The 19179-nt window shown below is 34.0% G+C and overlaps 1 protein-coding gene across 2 annotated transcripts in view; it reads right to left on the bottom strand.

Moving 5' to 3' along the window:
• LOC114333632 (cullin-1) overlaps positions 1-19179 on the bottom strand; it is a 92527-nt gene that overhangs the window by 34424 nt on the left and 38924 nt on the right. The gene's annotated exons all lie outside the window — the stretch shown is intronic.

Raw genomic sequence — 19179 nt, 5'->3', positions numbered from 1 at the left:
AGAGTGTGAAATTGTCATAACCATCAAAACAAAAAAAATTAGAATATCTAGGACATGTAATGAGAAATCAAGAACGTTACGGCCTTCTCCAACTGATTCTCCAAGGGAAGGTAAATGGTAAAAGATGACGACGAAGGAAGAAGACGCATTTCCTGGCTTCAAAATTTACGAAAGTAGTACTGTTCCGCGCTGCGGTAAACAAAGTCAAGATAGCCATGATGATCGCCAACATCCGGAACGGATAGGTACTTTAAGAAGAAGTTATTATTTATATGTTAATAAATTTCTCTTCAAATAAAAAGTGTATCATCCCACGAGAGAAATCTAGCGGATGCCCTAAATCTATTCATATATTATATAATATCGGTTCACAACGTTCTTCGACGTCTTCCGATTTCCAATCACCATCTCGTTCTGTCATTCCATAGATCGTCCTCGAGTTCTCTGTCTCTGATTTCTCTATCAACTCCTTCTCTCCAACTTCTTCTAGGTCTTCCTGGTCTGCGCCTTCCTCTTGGTTGCCATTCGAGGATTTGTCTTGGTATTCTATTCTCCGGCATTCTCCTTACGTGTCCGTACCAGCTGAGTTGTTTCGTCCTGATGTCATCAACAATAGTATGCGTAACCCCCATGATTTCTCGGACTCTTTCGTTTGTTATTTTGTCGCGTCTAGACATTCCCGCCAAACTGGCGGGTCTAGATATTCTGAACTTTTAAAACATGACGCAAAAAACCTGACTAACAGTGGGCTAGTATAACAGATTTGGAAGCAGATAAAACTACCAGAAAACAGGAACGTAGGTATAATTGTACCTATTCACAAAAAAGGAGACCAAACTGTTTGTGACAACTACAGAGGCATTACCCTGCTAAATGTGGCCTACAAAATATTGGCCTACATTCTTTACGATCGACTGTCGGGATATTGTGAAAGCATAATAGGCAAATTCCAATGGGGTTTTCGCAAAGAAAAGTCTACTATCCATCAAACATTCCTTCTAAGACAAGCTTTGGAAAAACCATATGAGTATGGAATTGATATTAACGATTTGATTGTAAATCGAGTGGCTAGGCCACTTAGAGAGAATGAATGAGATGGAGCTGTCTAAAAACATAAATAACCAAAGACTGGATGGAGTAAGGGGAAGAAGCAGGCCCAGATTTTAAGGACCATGTGGAAGATGACTTATGAGTGTTGAAGAGTACGAAATTGGAAAATCAATGCGAAGCATAGGAAGGAATGGAAGCTGATTCTGGAACAGGCCAACACCCACCATAGATTGTAGAGCCAATGAATGATGATATTTCTCAGAAAACTTCAAGACAGTAATTACTAATAAGTAGACCAACAATGGGAAAAAATCATCGAAGTCCAATCAAGGTCAGATCAAAAATAGCTTCAACATTATGATGGTACATTTGAAGTGGTGCGTTAATTTTGGAGGTAGTATAATGGATATTTTTTTCTTCTTACTTTTAACTATGCTTAAGGAAAATATTAATAAATAAAATTCAAAGCATTATAGTCCGGGATCCCAGGCCCTTTTCAATATTTATTACTAACAAGCTAATTTTTTGTGAGTAGCATCATTTTGACGAAACGCCCACCTTTTTTCCCTACAACAATTTCTGTTATCTAAATTAGCCGAAAAAATATTTGTCCTACTACAAAATGCAAGGTTTTATCAAAGAGTCCCCCGTTTCCAACATGTATCATTAACGTGGTCATGACAAATGATTACTAACCTCCTGATTTTTTTGTTGGTTAATTAATATTTATACAGCGTGTCCCAAAAGTAGCGGAATGGTGGAATATTTCGCGAACTAAACATCGGATCGAAATACTGAAAAACATGTTTTCAATAATTTTTAAAAATCTATCCAATGACACCAAACGCTATCCCCCACTCCACCCCTGGTGGTGGGGTGGGGGGTAACTTTAAAATCTTAAATAGAAACCCCCAGTTATTTTATTGTAGATTTGGATTCCTTATGTAAAAGTAAGCAAATTTTATCTAAGACATTTTTTTGAATTGTGGATAGATGGCGCTGTAATCGGCAAAAACAATTTATTGTGATACCGTTGACTGATAAATATACTGGAAGATACGAAACTAAATGAGCGTTTATGTACGATACCAGTGGTTTTAGAAATAGATGGCGTTAGCAGCTTTCTAGGTGCGAGATTGAATTTACCTGAGACAACGATGAGACGTATTCAGGTAGCTTTGGTTATCGGAATTTGGGGTCGGTCGGGTCGATCGGATTAAAACAAAAATTATTTAATTCTTTTGATGCGTTTAAATTTGAGTTCTCATTCAACGATAACAATGGCAATCTTTAAAATAATTATTGGAGTGTACCTATGTATTACTTTCTAAACTCGTTTTTAAATTAGCCAGAATAATTTTGTAGTTGTAATTTGTCTTCTAATTTGAATTCTTGAAACAAATCATTAAATATTCTAAAGTTTATTTAATAATTTTATATAATATATATATAATAATATAATTTATTTAATAAAAAATTTATATATTGTACATTTCTTATTTGCCTCATAATCTCGATAAAAAAATAGGTAGTTATTTTCGTTAATTACAGTCTCTTCTGATAATTGTATATTTTGTTAGGAGATATTGCAAACGTATTTACTTAAATGAAATTGACTTAGTAACCCGCTCGGCCACTTTAAACTCTTCGAGAGAAAAATGGTAAGGACTCATGAATGGTTGCAATCGCGATTTCCAACAATTTCTTCCAAGTTTTTTCGTGCCGTTGATATTTTCCGAGTTAGGGGGGAAATAGTGACTAAGTATAATTATTAAATTATTTATTATTAACTTTACTTCTTAAAGGTGCCGTGTATTTCTGCGTAGGCGTCCACCGTGCATTGTATTGTCAGGTGAGATATTAGATAGTCACGATTACATTATTCTATTAAGAGTAATTTCATTAATATCATTTGGCGAATACTAACCAGCCATGACATCTTTTTCTAGACCTCTCTTACCCTCTATATTTCCTTCGAGTTCCAGTTGCCGACAAGTATACCGTTCTCCTCGCAATATGTCCATGATATTTTAAGCATTCGGTGCAGGCACCTCATTTCAAAGACTTCAAGTTTGTTAGTGGAGCTGGCCTTTATTATCCATGCTTTCATTACATACAAGAGAACAAGCCAAACGTAACACTTTAGCGTATTGTACAGTAGAAAAAATGAAAGAATACCCATGAACGAACATAAAAAACACGCTGTATTTTCCTGTCACCGTGTCACACAAAAAATTGGCCAGCACAGGTACATGTAATACCTAATTATTATTACATGTACTTGCGCTGGGCAATTTTCTTTGCGACATGATGACAGGAAAATACAGCGTGTTTTATATGTTCGTTCATGGGTATTCTTTCATTTTTCCGACTGTATCTCAGGTTGAAACCCAAATTTCAGTGAACAGTCATAAGAGTTTGGACGTCGACATCCCATTGTTTATGAGAGATATTTTTCATTAAGTTGAGCCCGTTTGAGCTGACAGTCGGAGTGAATGTATATTGTCTTACCAAGATAGACGATTATCCAGTTTTATTCCCAAGAAGTTAATCAATTATGAATAATTTATTGTAAACTCTTTAGGAACTACTTATTAACTTTTGCTCTCAGAACGAATTTCGAATAAACAATACGTTCTTCAGACACAAAGATCAAGAAAAATATACATTCAAAAATACAAGAGCACACAGATCCGATATTGATTATATATTGACAAACAGAAACATCCATCATTCTCAAGTACTAGACATAAGATGTTTAAGTGCAGCTAATATCGGAAGTGATCACAACCTAGTACTTGGAAAAATCAGAATACATCTACAAAAAAAAAACAGGAAAAAAGACCCTATTGAATGTGAGACAAGAATAAAGGTAAAACAGCTACAAGACTTGTCAACACGAGATTTATACCAAAGAAGACTGCAAAAAGTACTGAACGAAAACTACATAACACCCGATGAAGACATAGAAGAAATTTGGAGGAAGATTAGAGATAATATCAAAATGGCAGCAACGGACGCATTTGGAGAACGTAAGATAAGTAAACATATACGAAAGAAAAGGAGAACACCCCATGGATCTGTGAAGAAATAAAAATAAAATGCCAAGAAAAAAGAAAATCTAGCTAGAATACAAATTCAAAAGAACGAGACAAACATATGTGAAGAATATAAAAGAGTTTGAAATGAGTTAAACTCAATAGTAAGAAGGAAGAAAACAGAACACTGGTAAGCATTTTCAAAAGACTTTCACGACTTTTATGGGATGCAAAAGGAAATGTGGAAAATGATAAGAGGTCAAAGAGCAGAGATGAAGGAATTAATAGAAGTAAAACATATTGATGCAAATACATGGTCAACTTACCTAAAAAAACCTCAAACAGCTAATCATGAAGAACTGGAAAACCAGGATTAGAATCGGATGAGCAAACAGAAATTAAAGAGGAAGATAACGAACGCCTTAAAACAGATGAAAAATCGAAAAGCACCAGGGAAAGATGGAATAGCTAATGAACTTTTAAAATACGGAGGAGAGAGACTTCACAAAGAACTGAATATCCTGATAAGTAAAATAATAAATACAGGAAGAATTCCAGAAGAATGGAGTACCACTCAGATGATAGCGTTATTTAAGAAAAGTGATAGGGCAGACCCCAGTAATTATAGAGGGATAAATTTACGGAACACTATACTGAAACTCCCAACAAAAATACTGATGAAGAAAATAATGGCGTGCATAAATATATCGGTTGAACAACAAGGATTTAGAAGGGGAAGATCATAACGATGCAGTTTTTGTGATAAGACAAATAGCGGAGAAATCATTAGAGTATAACAAGCGAGGGTTTTTCTGTTTTATATACCTAGAGAAAGCGTTTGATTGAATACAATTAAAAGACGTGATACACCTACTATATGACAAAAATTTACCACTGGATATTATAAAACTGATAGAAAACCTTTATGTACGAAATAAAATAGAAATGAAGTCAATGGAATAATAAGAGAACCCATATAGAAGCAAACACAGGAATCAAGCAAGGAGATTCACTAAGCCCTCTACTGTTTAACATAACGCTGGATGCAATGATAAAACAAGTGAAGAAAAAAGAGGGTAAAAAATGGGCGATAAAGAGATAAAAATACTCTGTTACGCTGATGACACCGTGTTAGTAGCAGAGTGCGAAGACGACCTACAAAGATTACTGCACGAATTCAACATTAACGCAAAAGAAATGAATATGAAAATATCAGCCCAAAAACAAAAAGCTTAGTAATATCCAAAGAACCAATAAGATGCCAATTGGACTTATACAATAAAAGTAAATACCTGGGAATTAATCTATCAGCCGACAATAATATCGAAGAAGAGGTTAAAGACTAATAATAATTAAAGCCAGTAGAACGGCCGGATGCCTAAACGACACAATTTGGAAAAACAAATACCTTAGAGTGGAAACAAAGGACCGAATATATAAGTCATTTGACTGAAGTTATTAGACCAGTTATGACTTACACTGCCGAAACAAGACCAGATGCAAGCAAAATACAAAGATGTCTGGATACCAACAAAATGAAGATTTTAAGAAGGATTGCTGGAAAAGGACTACGGGACAGGGTAAGAAGTGAGGAAATCAGATGCATATGTGGGGTAGACAATATAAATACCTGGGTAAAGAATAGAAAAGGAGAGTGGAATCAACACATAAGCAGGATGTTTGAATCAAGGATAATAAGAATAGCCAGGGACAAGTCACCGTTAGGCCGAAGAAGTATAGGATACCCAAGGAAAAGATGGAATGACAATTTAGGGACAGAATGAAAGGCACCGTTGAAGAAAAACAGGCAGTACTGCCTATATAAAAGAAAAAGTAGAAGAAGAAATTCTTTAGGTAGATTTTTGGTAGTATAATGTGCTTCTTTGGAGTTTTACTGAAGATTATTGTTTTCGTTTTAGTGGGAGAAAATTCTAGGCCAGTAGTGTTTGACCAATTCTCTAATTTCTAAATGACTAGTGGGTTGTGATTTAGCGATGTCATTGATTGCAATAAGGAAAAGTGCAACGAGTAGACCATTGAGGAATGTCGTTTAATTGGATTTTTGAGTCTAAAAGGACGTTATCTATTCGAATAAGTTTCGTCTATATAGAAAATTTCTAATAAATTTTATGTTTCCTGGAATTGACCAACTTAATAGAATTCTTATATCTAATCCCCAAATGGCACGCGTTATACAATATAATAAAAGATAGCCATAAGCCAAACATACTTTATCACATCCAAATTACCCATGAATACAGATTCAATATCCACTAGGTTGTCTAATGTAGATGTAGACTTTCTAAATCCACTTTGTATAAGGCTAGGTAGCTATAATATCAATAAGTCTAATACTATCTAGTATCTATCAAGTGGATAAACTGATTAATTGTAGCAAGTTTTATTCCATTGAGTTTTTTGACTAAGCTAATACTTTTCGAGTTATTTGAGAGTGAATATGTTCGTTTTTTAACAAAAATATACACGTTTTTAGACGGTTTTACGCAAATAACACAATAAGTAAGTATTTTATCGAAAAAGGTATTCAATAAAATATACTTTATAAAAAATTAAAAAAAAAGTCTGTATAAAATCTTTATACTCAGTAGAAGCAGAGTTGTAGCTAAAAAAGTAAGTTCTTATTCGTCAAATTCCAAATCGAATATTTCAACGTGAAATAACCAAAAAATAAAGCACATTTCTTTAAAAAAGCTTTGTTTTTGTTTTTAAAAAAGTTTCTAGCATTAAAGTAAGCACGTTACGCTGAAAATAAAATTGGTCCTTTTTTGTAAAAGATAGTTTTAAAAAAACGTGAAAATCACCCTCTAAAAGGGAACTTGCATAACATTTTTATTTCGAAAGGGATGCTATAAATTTGCTATAAATCACAACAGAACACGATTTAAAAAGAAAAAAGTAGTTTTGTGTTTTTCGTTTGGCCCCTCAAGACGAATAAAATCAAATTATTGTTACCGCTTCACAAATGACTTTACTTATGTATTGTTTATAATACACATGATCTGTAAGTTTCATCGTAAATTTAGTTTTACAGTATTTTTTTTATTTTGAAAAAAATGCCTTTTTTTTAAATAACTTGTGATACGAAATATCCCAAAGTTTAAAGGTTTTGGTTTTCTGAATATTTTGTTTTTCTGTAATACAAAAATTGGTTAAGATATGGCTGTTCCGAATTTGCATATACTCGTGATTAGTGACTCATTGAAGCCCTTTTAACTACAGCCTTTCAAAAATAAGCACTATGAACCGATGAAACTTACAGATCCTCTATAATAAGCATACATACGTAAAGTAACTTATGAAGCGCTACTGATTAATTTCATTTGAGATGCTAATTAGGAGGTGATTTTTAGATATTTTTACAAAAAAAAAGGATAAACTTTATTTTGTGCGCAACTTTTTTACTTCTGATACTAGAAACTCAAAAAAATAAAGCTTATTTTAGACTTTTTAAAAAATTTATGATGAGTTTTCCCCGAAAAGTTCTTAATTTTTTGGTTATTTCATGTAGAAATATTCAATTTTGAATTTGACAAATAATAAGAACCTACTTTTCATTAGCTACAACTCTGCTTTTACTGGGTCTACGACTTCATAATATGTCATATTTATATAAAACATTTTTTTCACTTTTTGATAAGCTGTATTTTTGCTATGAATGTTTTTTTGGTGAAATACTTCCTTTTTTAGTTATTTGCGAAAATCCGTCTAAAAACGTACTATTTTTTGAGAAATGAATATATTCACTCGCAAATAACTCGAAAAGTATTTACTTGTGAGGTCAAGAGTAGTGAAAAAAACTCTATAGTCAATTTATATTTTCAACATTTTTGCAGAAACAAAAACAAAAAAAAATTAATACAGATTAATATGATAGTGACTGCTGCGTTAAAATTTTGAATACGGGCCACGTGAAATAACCGCGTGTTCTTGGCTAGTTCCTTGAGTAGGGAGAATTTTACACTTCCCTCTAAGGCTAGTTCCAACAAATTTAAGCTAGGCGCGCCACTATACGGGCAGGTTTTAAAGACAACAAAATAATGCATAGGGTTTCGTATCTTTCCGTATTTATCAATCAACGGTGATACCATAGGTAAATTATAGAAACGCTCTAATATCTCGAGAAATACACTTTCAAATGAAAAACCAAAAAACATGTTTTTAATATTTTTCAAAAACCTATCAAATAACACCAAACATGACCCTCCATCCCACCCCCTACAGGTGGGGTGGGGGTTAACTTTAAAATGTTATTAATCATGAAAAATTAAGCAACATTTATTTGAAACATTTTTTAGAATTCTTTATAGACGGCGCTATAATTGAAAAAAAAAAACGATTTATTAGCGCCATCTATCAACAATTCTAAAAATGGTTTCGAATAAATGTTGCTTAATTTTTCATGACGAATCCAAATCTGCAATAAAAAATTGGGGTTGCTATTTAAGATTTTAGAGTTACCCCCACCCCACTTCCAGGTTGTGGAGTGGGGGGTCGTGTTTGATGACATTCGATAGGTTTTTGAAAAATATTAAACGCGTATTTTTTTGTTTTTCATTTGGAAGTCCATTTCTCGAGATATTAGACCGTTTCTATTATTTACCTATGACATCAGGATAAATAGTTTTTTTAGATTATAGCGCCATCTGTCCATAGTTCAAAAAAATGTCTCAAATAAAAGTTGCTTACTTTTACGTAAGGAATCTGAATCTGAAATAAAAACTGGGGGTTTTCATTTAAGATTTCAAAGTTGCCCCCCACCCCAACTCTAGGGGATGGAGTGGGGGGTCGTGTGTTTTGTCATTCGATAGATTTTAAAAAATTATTGAACCCGTATTTGTCAGTTTTAGGTTAAGTTTAGGTCAGTTATCTGGTCTGGAATAAACTGGCGTCTGATCGACCTATGGAGGAGCGGTACGGGAAGGGATAAGGGCTTCCGGCTTGGTGATACTCCTCCATAGATCCCTACCGAAGGGCGTTGACGCCTAAGAACGGTGTATACATACATTTGTCAGTTTTTCGATACCATGTTTATTTCGAGAAATATTCGACCGTTCCGCTACTTTTGGGGCACCCTATATATAATTTAACCCCCACATATTGTCCTACAAATCGTGTGGTACGTTGTCCTGGTCCTATGTTCAAATGTTGTTAATGTAACTGTAGGACAAAGGTGTCATGTGATAGGAAAGGGTTTTTTTATCCAAATAAAACAATGTCCTACAAGAAAACAGGTATGTATTGCTAGTCCGACAAGAATTGTCATTTTTGTTTCCCTATTTGTGATGAAAAGGGCCTATTCGTTGCTAACACACTGTAAACAACGCTGTTCGCATGCGTATTTGTACCAGTGTAACTCAGCTCTAATAGCAGAAAATAAATTGATTTTTAATTTCATGAATTTCAAATATGTATTTAATTGGAGGACAGGATTAACGGACCATGCAATTTGTAGGACAACGTGGGTGTTAAATTATATAAAATATTAACTAACCAACGGGAAAAAAATCAAGTGGCTTAGTAATTATTTTTCATGGCATCGTTCATGATACATGTTAAAAAGTGTGGGGGGGGGGGGACTCTTTGACATTACCTTACTTTTTGTATGAAAAATATTTTTTCGGCTACTTTAGAAAATTATCTTCGGAATTAACGAAAAAAAAACTAATAAATTTTTGAGAATCATTAAATTAACATCAAATACTTTTAATGGGAAATAAGCCACAATTTTACCAAAAAAATGATTTTATTAACGTTTCGAAGCCCAAATCGGGTTTCGTTGTCAAAATACAAAATACTACTAAAATAAACAAAAATGTTGCTAAGTAAAAAAATTCTTCTAATAATTTATTTAATCTGACTCATTTATATGGGCGATTCAGACGTATATTATACATTTTAAAGTAGAAAACTTTAAAATGATATCGCCAATATTTATGAGTTGCGTTCCTGGAACGACTTTACTAAAAGATAGTTCATTCGATTACATGAAATCAATCCCAACTCAAGAATATTCGTCACAAAAAAAATCATAGCATGTGATCTGTCTTTAAAAAGACAACCAGATGCAAAGTTGACAAAAAAATTCTCGCGTTAGAGATTCCATAGTAAATCACGAGGGAAAACCAGGAAAAAACCTCGTGATACTATCCCGATATCGTAAGTATTTGGTCTTACATTTAATTTACTTTCAAAAAACTAGTTACCAAATTCTGACTTTAATATGTTTAAATTATAAATAATATTAATAATACATAGGTATACAATAAGTAATACTAAAATATAAAATTTGTATTAACTCGATATGTTATTGACTTACTAATCGTGGTATTTTCTTTCTATTGACTTCCTCTTTCAGTATGGGTAACCACATCTTACTGCATTCTACCGAGGAATTTGCGATACAATTGGTTTCATTTAGCATAATTAGAGCCGCTTCTTTGATTTAAATTAAAAATAGAGAATTTGCTAGATCTCAAATATGTCAACATGCATGGGATAATGAACATAGAGTTCAGTGGAGAAATTCAAGTATAGTCCTGAAAGAATCAGATAGTAAAAAGAGAAAAATCAAAGAAGCGGCTCTAATTATGCTAAATGAAACCAATTGTGTCGCAAATTCCTCGGTAGAATGCAGTACGATGTGGTTATATATACTGAAAGAGGAAGTAAATAGAAAGAAAATACCACGATTAGTAAGTCAATAACATATCGAGTTAATACAAATTTTATATTTTAGTATTACTTATTGTATACCTATGTATTATTAATATTATTTATAATTTAAACATATTAAAGTCAGAATTTGGTATTAGTTTTTTGAAAGTAAATTAAATGTAAGACCAAATACTTACGATGTCGGGATAGTATCACGAGGTTTTTTCCTGGTTTTCCCTCGTGATTTACTATGTAATCTCTAACGCGAGAATTTTACTGTCACCGTTGCATCTGGTTGTCTTTTTAAAGACAGATCACATGCTATGATTTTTTTGATGACGGATATTCTTGAGTTGGGATTGATTTCATGTAATCGAATGAACTATCTTTTAGCGTTGATTGATGTATTGGAGAAGATATCTCATGTTACGAAAGAAAACGAGACCTCTGCTATATTCGCCTCATAGATGGCAGGCCAAAAGCCATCTAGTGAGCAGATATGTGAATCTCTAACCCTTAGAACGATAAAGAAATTTGTATAAAATTCTACTTGTATTATTTTTGGATTTGACCACAAAATGCTACAATCGACAGCGTTGCCAGTTCTAAATGTTTTGGAAATATTCGGCATCGAAAATATTTAGTAGTCCGAGCTGTATAGTCGTCTCCGTTATGTAAATTATTCCTTTTCGATTATTTTGCACAAATTTACTCAAAAAGAGATCCTTATAACAAATCCACAGGGTACCGGGCGGTACCGCGGTCGGAAAATTGTTTAAAAATTTTTTTTAAACAAATTCACAAAAATATTTTTTTTTCACTTCGAACAATTTTTTTTAGATTCTTTGGGTCATTATCAGCAAAAAAGGTCTCTTGTTATTTTTCTCTAAAATTGATTGTTGTTGAGTTATACGCGATTTAAAATTTGAAAAAGCTAAAATAACCATTTTCAAGGGTTAATAACTCGTTTAAAAGTAATCATTATGAAAGTCAGAAACTGACCAAATTACCCAAAGATTAAGTCCCCTCTACAAGATCCTGAAGAAACGTTTGTCATTATTTCATTACTAAGATGTTATTTTTAATTATCAACAATGAGCTTTAAGCGTGTATTGAGGCGGCCTTCAATGTGAGTGCGAGTGAGATGCTCCATTGGACGGCTGGAATGGTGCATCTCTTTCGCAATCACCATTGAAGGCCGCCTAATAAGCGCTTAGCGCCCATTGTTAATAATTAAAAATGACAGCTTAGTAATAACATAATGACAAAAATTTCTTTATGATCTTGTAGACGGGGCTTTAAACTTTGATTAGGTCACTTTCTGACTTTCATAATAATTATATTTAACCGAGTTATTAAACCTTGAAAATGGCCATTTTCGCATTTTGAACATTTTAAATCGCGGATAACTCGACAACAATCAATTTTAGAGAAAAATCACAAGTTACTACGTCTGGATCCCGCGTACCAAAAAAAAGTTGATTAATAGCAAGCTGAAAATGTGTGAATAGCTTAACGGTGTCTAGTCGTTTGTATGGGAACATTGGAACAGAAAAAGTTTTAATAGTGGTTCAGGTTAAAGATTTGGACCGTCAGGCTACGAAAACTGTATTTTGTCGGATAGAACTTCCAATTGATTTGTTACGTTTTCATTGAACTCCAATGCAAAAATCAGACTGCTATTTATCACCAACGTAATTCCTGTTATTTGACATATTCTACGTGTCGGACTTATTAAAATGCCCAGTTGGTGATAAATAGGAGTCTGATATTTGCATGAGAGTTTAATAAAACGGTAACAAATCAATTGGAAGTTCTGTCCGACAAAATAGATGGGATGTTTTCGTAGTCTGACGCTCCAAATTTTTAACCTGTTCCACGATTAAAACTTCCCCTGTTCCAGTGTTCCCATACATCAAAGTTTGTCCGACTAGACACTCTTAAGCTATGATCAAATTTCAGCTTGCTATTAATCAACTTTTTTTTGGTACGCGGGATCCAAAACTATACCTTTTTTGCTCAGAATGACCCAAATGATCTAAAAAATTATTTTTGTGAATTTGTTTAACAAAAATTATTGTTTAAACAATTTTTCGATTATGGTACCGCCTCTCACCCTGTGGATTTGTTATAAGGACCTCTTTTTGAGTAAGTTTGTGCAAAAATTTCGAATTGGAATAATTTACCTAACAGGGGCGACAATACATACTCGACTATATCCTAGCAAACATCTTTCTTAAATACCGTTATCTATATGAAGGGTATAGTGCTGGTATTTGGTATTTATTGCCGGGCTGAGGCTCGCTTTAGAATTCAAATAAAACCAGATGTGCGAGAACCACTTTGCTTTGGAAATATTTACCTATACAATATGTACCATATTTCACAATAATGGATTTAAACTTAGATTATAGAAACAAATCTTCTTCTCCTTTTGGTGCCAATTCGTTTAGAATATTGGCGATAATTCTGGCTTTAATGATTTTATTAACTGATGCTTTAAATAGATTAGTTGTTGTGGAGAACCATTTCCTCAGGTTCTTTAACCATTATATTCTTCTTCTTCCAATTTCTCGCTTCCGAATACTTTGCCTTGAAGTATTACCCTCAGTAATCTGTATTTGGTGCCGTTTCTCATTATGTGTTATATCCAATACCTCAATCAACGGTTATACTAACTTTCGAACTTTTTAACGATATATACTAACTTTCTCCTTTTAATGGTGTACATCACCTCTCTTTCTTTTCCCATTCTTCGTAATACGGTCTCGTTGGTTATCTTGTCCGTCCATGATATCCTTATGATTCGTCTGTATAGTCACATCTCGAAGGTTTCAAGTTTTTTCTCCATCGCTTTAGTGATTGTCCAGGATTCAACTCAGTAGTATAATATTAAAAAGATATAACATCGTAGGAGCCTTACTTTTATCTCCAGTTTAAGGTTGTGGATTTTAAAGAGTTTTGCCATGTTATTTAATGCATTCCGAGCCTTCTCTATTTTACATTTTATTTCTTGTGAGTGATCCCATTGTTCGTTTACTATTGTTCCAAGATAGGTATACTATACTGTATACTGGTATATTTACTCAGTCCCCTGGTGTATTCTTGATAACCAGTTGGGCGCCTCTAATTTTATTTTTGCTGATGACCATAAATTTAGTTTTTGATATATTTTCTTGTAGTCCAAATCTTTTACTTATACGCCAGGGAAATAAGGCAAAAATATCTAACTTTGCTCTAGTCATATAAGATCTACATTTTTATAACTGTAATTTCATAACAGTTCATTTATAACTGTAATAACAGTTAGTTTCCCCATTAACAAAAATAAACAGAATAATTAAAATTGGACGTTACGAATTGTTCGTTACGAACTTGTATAGTTACGAACTGACGCCGCTACGAACTGTCGCTGTTACGAATTGTAAGTTACCATTTGTTCGGTTACGAACTGTCGCGTTACGAAATGTCACAGAACGACACCCTAACGGCCTAACTGTTCTTTTAAAATATGTCTAACACCTAACATTTTTAGAGACTTGCTTGCCAATTAGTCTAGTCGCAACATAGGGGGTCCTGTGGACACTTTTACTTCGCCGCGATTTGATGGTGGTATTATAGGTTTTTTGGGTCGCTGAATCCAATGGAAGTGGTCTGGAAGCCCAAATGTGGTGATTTTAATTGTTATTAACAAATTATGGTAAAATTAGGTGTTTTTCAGGAATTATTAGAAGTCCTGTAAATAAACTGATAGTGTCAAGACCGCGTCCCACCATCAAATAATTTGATCAAACTTTTTTGAGCAAACTGAAAGTGACAGTTAGTGACGTCACATCCTGAGTGTTCATTGTGGATAATAATGAAAAATTTTAATTTTAAATAAAGTACAAACAAGTTAGACAACTCAATACAAAAAATTTGATCAAACTAGACTGATAGTGAGAGCACAGATTTTTAGAATTTCAAAAAAACTGCAATTGTGACGTCACTTTGACGTACTTCCGGAGTTCGCTCAAACTGTTTGATCAAATTGTTTGATGGTGAGACGCGGCCTTTAAGGCCTTCTCTGGTGTATTTTTGGTCGCTGAATCGAATGCGACTAGTCGCGATTACTCAAAATGTGTTCTTATTCTGTTAATAACAAAATAATTGTTTATTCGCCGAAAAGCTCGAAATGCGCTATCTACAGCAAGTTTGTAGTCTTCTTCATAGTATTTTTATACGCTGAATCGATTGCCGCTAGTCGTGATAGCTTAAACCACGTTTCGACTTTGTTATTAATAAATTATTGCAAAAATAACGGTTTATAGTACGTTCACTCACGGTTTTTGCTATAAATTTTAAAAAAACCACTTGGATTGACATGAAATTTGGCATACACTAGGCTAACATGTCAGATAAAACAAGTGATATTGTGCCGATGTCTGCTTTTACCCTGGGGGTGAGTGTCACGCCTTTTCGGGGGTGAAAAAAGAAACCTTTTAAATAAGTCCGCAAGTGGATAAACTGATTAATTCTAAGCAACTTTTGTTCCATACAGTTTTTTCACCAAGTCAATACTTTTGGAGTTATTTGGTTTTTTTGTTGAAAAATGAACATATCCACTCGCAAATAACTCGAAAAGTATTGACTTAGTGAAAAAACTGTATAGAACAAACGTTGCTTAGAATTAATCAGTTTATCCAATTCCGGACTATTTTAAAGGTTTCTTCTTTCACCCCCGAAACGGGGTGAAACTCACCCCCAGGGTAAAAGCACACATCGGCACAATATCATTTGTTTTGTTTGACATGTTAGCTACGTGCATGCCAAATTTCATGTCATTCCAAGTGGTTTTTTAGATGACTCCTAGTAGAGCAAAAACCGTGAGTAAACGTACTATAAACCGTTATTTTTGCAATAATTTATTAATAACAAAGTCGGAACCTGGTTTAAGCTATCACGACTAGTCACAATCGATTTAGCGTATATGATTCAATAAAATTGTGTTTTGACTGGGAAAGTTCTGATTTCTTTCATTATATATGGATTTTGGGCTGCTGAATCCGAATATGAGGTTTGCGGACAAAATTTCTTGCAGGAACATTGAAAAAATCGCGAAAAATGCGAAAAATTTCAGCTTTTTTTTCGCTTTTTTGCTCAAATCTCGAAAACTATTAACTTTTAGTAAATGGTCTGTTAACAGAAGTTAAAGTACTTAAAATTATCTACAAACATCACTAATTACTTTTTTTTCAGACGAACTGTTCGGTCTAAAGTATAAGTTGAAAATTGCCAAGTTTTAACGGTCTCGGCAAAACCCACTTTTTACATTCCAAAACTTTATTTTTTATTAGAATGCTGTCATTTGATAAATTTCTCCTAGTTTTCTGTACAAATAATAAATGTTAGTTCATAGGTATGGTATGTCTCTTGTGACAGCTTCCATGAGTCCTTCCGTCCTTAGAGGCCGCGAATGTCTCTGCTTTTCCCTTAGAGCCGCAGAAGATCAGGCACAGATGGAATCAGTTTCAGTTGGTGTGAACATTTCCTTCGGATCTGTTATCTTTTGTCCTTTTAAAATGAATTAGTTGAACAGCACCCTGACTTCCATAAACCCCAGGCGCGGGTTTCTTTTTTATCCGAGGAATGGATTGCTTAGGAGCTACTGCATGTTTTGGTGCAATACAAGAAATGCCACATATGACGTGAAGAGTGTGGTATTCGTCAATTGTATGTACGTTAAAATCAGTGTTATCGTACACCTGCTGTGTAAAGCACGGCAGGTAAATTTTCTGCGGATCGCCTGCGAATACTGACACTTCCAGGCGAACAGCTTCTGTATAGGATGAACAAAACCCCAAAGAGGAAACTACATCAACCTATTTTCTTGAGCCGTACTTTTTGTAGAGAAAACGGTCAACCCTGCAAGGAATGGTGAGAGCAACTATCTGGGCCTTATTGCCGCTCCAAGACTTTGAGCAAGCGCGTTGCTTAGCTGGAAGTGTCAGCAATCGCAGGCGATCCGCAAAAAATTGACCAGCCGTGCTTTACACAGTAGGTGTACGAAAACGCTGATTTTAGCCCATTCTATGCCAGGCCTTAACTTGCAAATTGGTCCCTTAATCCCAAAGGTTTTTTCATGCTTAGAGTCCCATTGCCTTATATGAATGTCACATATAAATAAACAAATAAATGACAAAAACATGTTTTTTAATGAGTTTTTTTAACCAACTTAAACGTTTTCTTTTCAAAAGTACTCATCAGAGAGCAAAACCAACTTGAAAAAATGTAACTAACTTAAAAAAAATAATGTAATGTAAATTAACATTAAAAGTTTTCTTTTGTGTGGTACTCCTCAAAACATGACACTACGCAAAGACCGACTCCGCATCTTGCACACATGTATCTCGATTCACTTCTTTTTTTTTTGGTCTTTTCTGTGGCTACAAACGCTTCACCTTCTAGCAGCTACCTGTAAGCGTTGCCACCAGTGCTACAATAAAGCATATATCTAAAATATGTGAACAAATATCAGCGGCAATGGATCCGCATGACCTGTCTTAGGTGCCAACATTTTGAGGCTTTGGGAACAATAATCTAACATTTTGGACAATAATGGGACACCAATGAGTCTAAAATTTTATAAGCAACGCATATTTTCGGCTTTGGTAAATTGAGACCATAACAACTTGAACGTATATATAGGGCTGCTGGGAATACAGACCCACTTTTTCAAAAACATATATATGCAGCGTTGGGACAAAAAGGGTTAACGTACATACAATCGACGGATACCACACTTTTTACGTCATGGGTGGCATTTCTTGTATTGCATCAAAACATGCAATAGCTCCTAACCAATCCATTCCTCGGCTAAAAACTAAACCCGCACCTGAGATTTATGGAAGTCAGAGATCTGTTCAACTAATAAATTTTGAAAGGACAAAACCTCAAGCTTTATCAGAAATCAAGATCCGAAGTGAATTTCCACACCAACTGAAACTGTGACTCCATCTGTGCCTGATCTTCTGGGCTCTAAGGTAAGGGAAAAGCACAGATATTCTCGGTATTTTAGGATGGAATGGATTCATGGAAGCTATGAGAAGAGATATACCATATTCATATTATGAACTAACATTTATTATTTGTACAGAAAACTAGGAGAAATTTATCAAATGACAATATTCTAATAAAAACTAAAGTAAAAGTGGGTTTTGCCGAGACCGTTAAAAATTGGCAATTTTCAACTTGCACTTTAGACCGAACGGTTCGTCTGAAAAAAAAAGTAATTAGTGATATTTGTAGATAATTTTAAGTACTTTAATTTCTGTTAACAGACCATTTACTAAAAGTTAATAGTTTTCGAAATTTGAGCAAAAAAGCGGAAAAAGGCTGAAATTTTTCGCTATTTTTTCAATGTTCCGGCAAAAAATTTTGTCCGCAAACCTCATATTCGGATTCAGCAGCCCAAAATCCATATATAATGAAAGAAATCAGAACTACCCCAAAACTTTCCCACTAGAGGGCTCGTAGAGTACAAATTCACTGAATCAATAAAAATACTATGAAGAAGACTACAAACTTGCTGTAGATAACGCATTTCGAGTTTTTAGGCGAATAAACAATTATTTTGTTATTAACAAAATAAGAACACATTTTGAGTAATCGCGACTAGTCACATTCGATTCAGCGACCAAAAATACACCGGAAAAGACCTTAACACTATCAATTTATTTACAGGGCTTCTAATAATTCCTGAAAAACACCTAATTTTACCATAATTTGTTAATAACAATTAAATGCACCACATTTGGGCTTCCAGACTACTGGATTCAGCGACCCAAAAAACCTATAATACCACCATCAAATCGCGGCGAACTAAAAGTGCCACGGAACCCCCTATGTTGCGACTAGACTAAATGCTGTTGTTATTTCAATCAACGTTAATATCCAATACGTAGGTATAAATTTATTAAATGTAAACCACGTACAGTACTTTTATTTTTTACTCCTTTTAAACTCCTTTGTATAATATTATATTTCAATCAAGGATGGCACCTAAAAACATTTTATTTAAAATACACACTAATTATCCAGGTACAGTAAATTGGGCTAAAGTTTAATGGCAATAAAGTTTAATATATTCTTCTAAAAGCTTTACAATAATATCACTTAAGTCTGGATCCCGCGTATGAAAAAAAAGTTGATTAATAGCAAGCTGAAAATTTGTTAATAGCTTAAGGGTGTCTAGTCGGACAAACTTTGATATATGGTAACACTGGAACAGAGGAAGTTTTAATTGTGAAACAGGTTAAAAATTTGGAACGGTCATACCACGAAAACGGCACATGTATTTTGTCCGACAGAACAGACTTAAACTCTCCGAACAGAGATTAAACTCTCATGCAAAAATCAGACTGCTATTTATCACCAA

Source organism: Diabrotica virgifera, chromosome 6, assembly GCF_917563875.1.
Source record: "Diabrotica virgifera virgifera chromosome 6, PGI_DIABVI_V3a".
Lineage (NCBI taxonomy): Eukaryota > Metazoa > Arthropoda > Insecta > Coleoptera > Chrysomelidae > Diabrotica > Diabrotica virgifera.
Note: the sequence above shows the minus strand (reverse complement) of the source record. Positions and strands in the feature narration are given on the sequence as shown.